Below are 8,214 nucleotides of genomic sequence, written 5' to 3' on the forward strand. Positions count from 1 at the left end.
GAAACAATTTTGCCTTTAAAAGCATTAGTACTCATCAGTCTCAAAAACTCTAGTACAAGGCTACCTGAATAGATCAGGACTACTCCAAAACACATTTTAACTTTTAATTTTCAGGATTTTTTTAAAGTGTCATTTTAGACCCAGCAAACAAACAGGTTCAACCTCTCTGAAGATAATGAATGTTTACCAGTCCCTGACCATTCCAATCTTCTTTTTGCTTTAGCCTGTGGATACATGACTTTATTTTGATTGGACAAATGGTTTGGTTATAAAGTTATAAACCAGTATACAAAAAAGAGGATGTTTTCATTGCAGTCAAAGGTATGATCCCAGCTGAGTGAGCTGTGATCCGACTGAATCCATCTGCCACCTGTTGCACTGCTGAAAAAGACACTTTAGCACAGGATAAACAAACTTGCTTCAGTTTCTGGGAAAATCTGTGGACCAAAAGCCAAAGCCCTGTCCTGAAAACTGGAAGGCAAAGGTGTGTTCAAAACTGCTGTCATTTGAAGCTAAATGAATTAAAGCTAAACTTGCAGTGGCAGAATGGTTATCTCCAAGCAAAAATTACTCTTGTGTCAAGAAATGAAAGTGTGGTAACTTCAGATAAAATAACGCTTCCACAAAATAGTCATAAACAATGATTTCATTTTCCAGACATGGATAGCTTGTCCAGAATGAGGTAAAAACTTCACTGTTAGTAAAGAACATAACATCCTGGTTTTTGAAGCTGTACCTCTGGAACAGGAAATATCTCCTGAAGAACTTCCTTTCTTGTATGTTTACTGTTATCCAGCTCATTCAAATGGAAGTTTTTAAAGCACTTTCATGATCCTGTTTCATTACTGAACATGATTTAAATTTTCTGAACCTTGCATCTGTCAGGGTGCAATTGTAGAATAAAGTGAGAGACAAAATTTTGACTTAGAAGTTTGGCTTGTAAACTTGGTTTGTAAGTGCTTGTGAAAACGCTATTTTACTTAGGATTCTCAATCTTGTATTTCTTGACCAAAGAAATAAGATTGTAACAGAGCAAGGAAGTGAATGCAGACATCCTAAGCTCCAAGAAAGCCTGTTCCACTTCAGTGTGACAAAGAATTTCTCCCCTGAGTTCATGTTTGAGGATAACAGATCCTCTAGCAAAATTTTGGAAGGTAAGAAACACTTATTCTCACATCAGATCATTCAAATGTTCCTGTGTAATATAAAAGTTACTTCCAGCTCAGTTTTCCTCTGTTCTCCTCTGACTCCATAATGTTGATGGAGACTGACCTAACACCTGCAGATACTAATGGAAAGTGTGGTGGAAATACCATTATTTCCATTTTTTTTTTTTTCTGTGGATCCCAGAAGACTTCATCTCAGAGAAAATCAGAGGAGCCAGAAAGGAACAAAAATAGTTAATGCTGGGCCTTGAGTTCTTCCTGTAGAGGGTAACTTGCAGCAACTTGGTAAGAGGTGATTTCAAGAAGGGGAGTAATTCTTTAACAGGATTTTCTCTTTTAATTTCAAATTGTACAGTGCAGGGACTCACTCCAGCATCAACACAAACAATCCTGGCCCTACATGCAGTCCCAAGCCAGAGGTCCCCCTTTTTGGATCAGCTGGGCTGGATTATTTGCAGATTTTTGTTGTTGATACCAGATGTTGGGCCAATTTGGTTTGGTTACTGTAATCAATCCTGTTCCTTGTGTTTCAATTTCTTTTTTTCTTTTCTCTTTTAATTCAACTTTCAAAATACCAAGTCTTGCCGATATATATTCTCTGCTCTGTATTCTGACAACTTTTCACCAATTCAGGTGGTTTAGGAGAGAAAATCATTTGAGTAGTACATTGATTTGACACCTTTATATTGTGATTTTGGATGTTTGCCCATCCATCCTTCCAGAAGTACCTGCTGCTAAGGTAGTTTTGTTCTGCAGGTTTTCATTCATTGAAACGTTCAGTCCTCTCAAAGCTTTATAGGATCAGCAGGAGCATACTTGTTTAGTACATTTCCTGCTGCTGCTTTCCAGGGAATGCCAATATTTATATTTTTTGCAAGTTCAAATTGACTGCAAAGTGCATCCCTTCTCCAGTAGCATCATGGATATAGAGACAATGACAACTCACACAATGGCAGGTCTTCCAGATCTACTAATGCTTGGATGACTTTAAGGTCTTGCTGTTGAATTTCTTATATCCCTGGTGTTTTGGTCAAATAGGACTGGAAAAAGGGCATTTGTGAGACCTGGATGGTAAAAGCATTTCTTACCCTCTGTAATGCATTCCTAAAGTCAATGAAAACAACAAACAACTTTAAATCCTGTGTATTAAAATGAGGATTAAAAAAGGACTAGTGGGCTGAAATTAATGATGATTCAGAAATGAGTCAGCTATTGAATTCTCCTTCAATATCTGTTTTCAAGGGGAAAGAAAAAAAAAGAATAGTATGAATAATTGGAAACTAAGAAGCTTTTGCAAGTAAATACTTGCAGGTACTTAATGTGCGTGTAAGTAAGGAATTCCAGAAAACAGGGATGAGAAGGAGCACTAAAACAACTAACCAATGCTATTACTGCAGATATCTTTTAAAAATAATTGGTAACTAAGATTTCAGATGAATGAAGCCAAAAAAAATTGTCATTTACTTTTTGAAAGACTTGAGAGGTCTGACTGCATATAAGACACTTCCCCTTGAAGTAAGCTGAACATAGTGGTCCAGTCCTGTTCAGGTTTGCGACCCTGATCTGAAAAGGCCTGCAGGGTGGGCTTGTACAGAACTCTAGGGTGTCCTAGGTGTTTCATATTTCACACTGATACACTAAATTACTGGTAATTTTGAAAGTGTAAGAATTTTATTAGAAAGGAAAATGTGCATGTTTAAAAGTGAAGTCAGCTCTGTTGTTATGCTTCGTTGAATATAATGTGTGACAGATGGCCATTTTGCCAAGAAATTAATGTTATAAATTCTGAAGTTAAGAAAGAAGAGATAATCTTTAACATTGATTCAGATGAACACTAATGAGCTTGAAGAGGCAAGTCGAGTTATTCACAGCTGATGAATTTGCACCAGTAGATGACCTGCCTGAGATTTTTTTTTGTCTCTGTATAAAAAAAATATGTCTGTGACATATTTTATTGCCTGTAGTCCTGCTCCAGAATAAAACTTCAGTAACATTCATGGGGTAGCATACACTGCATAAAAACTGAATGAGCCCTTCGTGTGCTTTGCGTTGACTCAGACATAAAGCTCATGGCACTCCTCCACAGACTTGGAAAACCACTTTTTTTGTGTGTGTTTTTCAGCTGTGTCTTGAAGTGGACATACTCAAAAAANAATGAGTTTAGAGGAAGAGTTTAATTTTTGGGTGTCCTATTTTAGGTAATTTGGGAAACAATTTTGCCTTTAAAAGCATTAGTACTCATCAGTCTCAAAAACTCTAGTACAAGGCTACCTGAATAGATCAGGACTACTCCAAAACACATTTTAACTTTTAATTTTCAGGATTTTTTTAAAGTGTCATTTTAGACCCAGCAAACAAACAGGTTCAACCTCTCTGAAGATAATGAATGTTTACCAATCCCTGACCATTCCAATCTTGTTTTTGCTTTAGCCTGTGAATACATGACTTTATTTTGATTGGACAAATGGTTTGGTTATAAAGTTATAAACCAATATACAAAAAAGAGGATGTTTTCATTGCAAAGATATGATCCCAGCTGAGTGAGCTGTGATCCTACTGAATCCATCTGCCACCTGTTGCACTGCTGAAAAAGACACTTTAGCACAGGATAAACAAACTTGCTACAGTTTCTGGGAAAATTTGTAGACCAAAAGCCAAAGCCCTGTCCTGAAAACTGGAAGGCAAAGGTGTGTTCAAAACTGCTGTCATTCGAAGCTAGATGAATTAAAGCTAAACTTGCAGTGGCAGAATGGTTATCTCCAAGCAAAAATTACTCTTGTGTCAAGAAATGAAAGTGTGGTAACTTCAGATAAAATAACGCTTCCACAAAATAGTCATAAACAATGAGTTCATTTTCCAGACATGGATAGCTTGTCCAGAATGAGGTAAAAACTTCACTGTTAGTAAAGAACATAACATCCTGGTTTTTGAAGCTGTACCTCTGGAACAGGAAATATCTCCTGAAGAACTTTCTTTCTTGTATGTTTACTGTCATCCAGCTCATTCAAATGGAAGTTTTTAAAGCACTTTCATGATCCTGTTTCATTACTGAACATGATTTAAATTTTCTGAACCTTGCATCTGTCAGGGTGCAATTGTAGAATAAAGTGAGAGACAAAATTTTGACTTAGAAGTTTGGCTTGTAAACTTGGTTTGTAAGTGCTTGTGAAAACGCTATTTTACTTAGGATTCTCAATCTTGTATTTCTTGACCAAAAAATAAGATTGTAACAGAGCAAGGAAGTGAATGCAGACATCCTAAGCTCCAAGATAGCCTGTTCCACTTCAATGTGACAAAGAATTTCTCCCTTGAGTTCATGTTTGAGGATAACAGATCCTCTAGCAAAATTCTGGAAGGTAAGGAATACTTATTCTCACATCAGGTCATTCAAATGTTCCTGTGTAATATAAAAGTTACTTCCAGCTCAGTTTTCCTTTGTTCTCCTCTGACTCCATAATGTTGATGGAGACTGACCTAACACCTGCAGATACTAATGGAAAGTGTGGTGGAAATACCATTATTTCCAATTTTTTTCTGTGGATCCAAGAAGACTTTATCTCAGAGAAAATCAGAGGAGCCAGAAAGGAACAAAAATAGTTAATGCTGGGCCTTGAGTTCTTCCTGTAGAGGGTAACTTGCAGCAACTTGGTAAGGGGTGATTTCAAGAAGGGGAGTAATTCTTTAACAGGATTTTCTCTTTTAATTTCAAATTGTACAGTGCAGGGACTCACTCCAGCATCAACACAAACAATCCTGGCCCTGCATGCAGTCCCAAGCCAGAGGTCCCCCTTTTTGGATCAGGTGGGCTGGATTATTTGCAGATTTTTTTTGTTAATACCAGATGTTGGACCAATTCGGTTTGGTTACTGTAATCAATCCTGTTCCTTGTGTTTCAATTTCTTTTTTTCTTTTCTCTTTTAATTCAACTTTCAAAATACCAAGTCTTGCCAATATGTATTCTCTGCTCTGTATTCTGACAACTTTTCACCGATTCAGGTGGTTTAGGAGAGAAAATCATTTGAGTAGTACATTGATTTGACACCTTTATATTGTGATTTTGGATGTTTGCCCATCCATCCTTCCAGAAGTACCTGCTGCTAAGGTAGTTTTGTTCTGCAGTTTTTCATTCATTGAAATGTTCAGTCCTCTCAAAGCTTTATAGGATCAGCAGGAGCATACTTGTTTAATACATTGCCTACTGCTGCTTTCCAGGGAATGCCAATATTGACATTTATTGCAAGTTCAAATTGACTGCAAAGTGCATCCCTTCTCCAGTAGTATCATGGATATAGAGACAATGACAACTCACACAATGGCAGGTCTTCCAGATCTACTAATGCTTGGATGACTTTAAGGTCTTGCTGTTGAATTTCTTATATCCCTGGTGTTTTTGTCAAACAGGACTGGAAAAAGGGCATTTGTGAGACCTGGATGGCAAAAGCATTTCTTACCCTCTGTAATGCATTCCTAAAGTCAATGAAAACAACAAACAACTTTAAATCCTGTGTATTAAAATGAGGATTAAAAAAGGACTAGTGGGCTGAAATTAATGATGATTCAGAAATGAGTCAGCTATTGAATTCTCCTTCAATATCTGTTTTCAAGGGGAAAGAAAAAAAAAGAATAGTATGAATAATTGGAAACTAAGAAGCTTTTGCAAGTAAATACTTGCAGGTATTTAATGTGCGTGTAAGTAAGGAGTTCCAGAAAACAGGGATGAGAAGGAGCACTAAAACAACTAACCAATGCTATTACTGCAGATATCTTTTAAAAATAATTGGTAACTAAGATTTCAGATGAATGAAGCCAAAAAAAAATTGTCATTTACTTTTTGAAAGACTTGAGAGGTCTGACTGCATATAAGGCACTTCCCCTTGAAGTAAGTTAAACACGGTGGTCCAGCCCTGTTCAGGTTTGCGACCCTGATCTGAAAAGGCCTGCAGGGTGGACTTGTACAGAACTCTAGGGTGTCCTAGGTGTTTCATATTTCACACTGATACACTAAATTACTGGTATTTTTGAAAGTGTAAGAATTTTATTAGAAAGGAAAATGTGCATGTTTAAAAGTGAAGTCAGCTCTGTTGTTATGCTTCGTTGAATATAATGTGTGACAGATGGCCATTTTGCCAAGAAATTAATGTTATAAATTCTGAAGTTAAGAAAGAAGAGATAATCTTTAACATTGATACAGATGAACACTAATGAGCGTGAAGAGGCAGGTCGAGTTATTCACAGCTGATGAATTTGCACCAGTAGATGACCTGCCTGAGATTTTTTTTTGTCTCTGTATAAAAAAAATATGTCTGTGACATATTTTATTGCCTGTAGTCCTGCTCCAGAATAAAACTTCAGTAACATTCATGGGGTAGCATACACTGCATAAAAACTGTATGAGCGAGCCCTTCTTGTGCTTTGCATTGACTCAGACATAAAGCTCATGGCACTCCTCCACAGACTTAGAAAACCACATATTTTTTTCATGTTTTTCAGCTTTGTCTTGAAGTGGACATACACACACACACACACACACACAAAAAAAAAAAAAAGGAAACAACTTAAGCAAAGCACACTTAGCTCCAAAAGTATTCCTGCACTGATTTTGGACATCAGGTACTTTTTACTAAGTGGCAAAGATTCAATACAGTTATTTTCCTGTGCACTAATAAAAAGGACAAAAAAAAAAAATTCCCTGGCCTGCTTTAGGGACAGAAAGTCACAAGAGAGGAAAGGCTCTAAATGTTTTTTCTCTCACCCATGGTGCAAGCCCTGAACATAGTGCATTTATTGTGCAGTTCATAGCACGTCACCTGCTCTTGTGTTTCTTTTAGGGGTGAAAGATAATTTCTTAAACTTTTCATCAAAGTTTTGTTTCCTTCCTTCTCTCCCAGAGCTCATCATGAAAATGATTCCAGCTTTTCTTTTTCTTTGTTTGCATCCATTCTAGTCTGAAAGAGCATTTCAGACCCACCCAATTTCCCACCCTTTTCATGCTATTATATGAAACTCAGAGCTTAATGCTTGCAAGAAAGTTCTGATGCTGGTGAACTCCCATTCTGGGTGTCTGTTCCACAGTTTCCTGTGCTGCTGCTGAGTCCTCTTTGCAGGGCTCTCACCTGGCCTGGCCTGGGCCAAAACCAGCAATGAAAAGGAGCCAGGTTGAGGTATTTTAAGTTTGAAAAATTAAACCTTTTTTTCTGATATTGTTTGCCAAGAACCCCCACCTATCCATGAAAAAAACCCCAAACACAAACACAAAAAAAAAAAAAAGAAAACCAACACACACACACAATTGCTACAACAACTTCCAGCTTTGTGAGTTAGAAACTCTGTCTCTCAGGGCTTAGAGGCATTATTCCTAATATTAAAAACTCCAGTGTATTAAGGAAGGGACCTGAATAAACATGGCCTGCTTTTCCAAAGAGTTAAGCAAAGGGATATATTTCGAGCAGGTGGATAAAACAATAGATGTTGATTTTTAATTTTACTTATTTAAGGTGTAAAAATTGTGTCTGCAGTGACAGATTGCTGCTGAAACACATTAATGCACATCTTTCCACTGAGTAATTGTTCTCTTCTCAAAAACAATAATGAAAAAAGTATCCAAGCTTTCTTCCTAGGACTGTAGAGACACTCAAAATTCTCTTTCTGCTTTATTTTAAATCTCTCCCGAATATGTAGAGCACCAGTGGTCATTATTTCTTGCTGTTTTTCCACAAGAAAGGGGAAAATCCCCTTGATAAGCCAAAGTGGCCAGTATATTAATCTCATTAGCCAGGAGTAACAACTTCCTAAATCTGCTACAGGACATAACACCTTTTTTCTGACATTGCTGATTCCTTGTGCATAATTCTCAATCTGTCATCTGGAATTAGCTCTTGTTTTCAGTTATTTTGTCACATAAAATAGATTTTGGATTACAAGTATCTCATCTAAAGCCCTGTCTTTCCTTCCCCATAGGAAATTATATATGCAACAAGATGTGTCAGTAAAATATAATCTGAACAAAACATCTGGAATAGAACCAGAACTACACAGTTGCAATTACTTT

Source organism: Empidonax traillii, unplaced genomic scaffold (genome assembly GCF_003031625.1).
Source record: "Empidonax traillii isolate 1590-97213 ecotype Southwest subspecies unplaced genomic scaffold, ASM303162v1 scaffold422:size936756, whole genome shotgun sequence".
Lineage (NCBI taxonomy): Eukaryota > Metazoa > Chordata > Aves > Passeriformes > Tyrannidae > Empidonax > Empidonax traillii.